Below are 944 nucleotides of genomic sequence, written 5' to 3'. Positions count from 1 at the left end.
CCATCCGGATTGGGAAGGCCAGAGCAGCTTTTGCGAACCTACGTCACCTGTGGCGTAGGCGTGACATCAGCTTCTCTGTCAAGGGTCGAGTTTACAATGCTGCGGTGCGCCCCATATTACTATATGGATCAGAAACCTGGCCGCTGAGCGCCGGTAGGTAGCTGCGCATTGCAGGCGGGAGCTGATAAATTGGTGCATGAATCCAGCACTGTCAGTGGGCTGTCAATTGGGGGTTGGTTGGAAGACGAACTATGCATTGAAGGCACCAAAGAGTTCAGATCTACCTACCTGAGCCCCCATATCGACAGCAAGGATCACAATGTCAGTGCATTTTGCTTGACAAATGAGTCCAGATGGCCCTTGATAGAAATTACGCCTCTCCGCCTCAGACCCCACCTAAAGCTGCCACCTTGACGTGGTGGTCGGGCTTGAGTGCTGCAATGATCCCGCAGGCTACATTGCCTGGAACTTCGTTCCACAAGGTTCAACCATGCCAGGGAGGCCAAAGGAGAGCAGTCAAACCAAGAGCAGCTAGACACTGTACTACCAGTACTACCAGTAATCGTGCTACCAGGCGGTCTGGGAGTAAAGTCGTACTGTCCTCTGCGACAGGGGTGTGGAGGTAGTAACGTGTTTCCCCCAGGCGACCAGCATGTCCTTATTTACGGAAGCAGCGATGCTGCCTTCCTCCGAGGAAGGACGGGTTAGAAAAGGTCGGCCCCAAAAACCGCACACTCCAATCGTCCAACGGTTGCCCGTGACCACCGGTGCATTATTTAACACACTCGAAATACTTTTAAAACCTGAGTCCGGTGCTGCTCAAAAGGCACCTACTGTGCGCAGCCGCATCAGGAATGAGGCAGGAATGCACTCGCGTTAGGCCAACCCTCTGCAGCCGAGCAGGTCAGGCTAATGAGTCATCGGCTCCCGGCAGGGTCCCCAAA

This window comes from Opisthorchis viverrini, assembly GCF_000715545.1.
Source record: "Opisthorchis viverrini unplaced genomic scaffold opera_v5_442, whole genome shotgun sequence".
Lineage (NCBI taxonomy): Eukaryota > Metazoa > Platyhelminthes > Trematoda > Opisthorchiida > Opisthorchiidae > Opisthorchis > Opisthorchis viverrini.
This window is presented reverse-complemented; position numbering follows the sequence as displayed.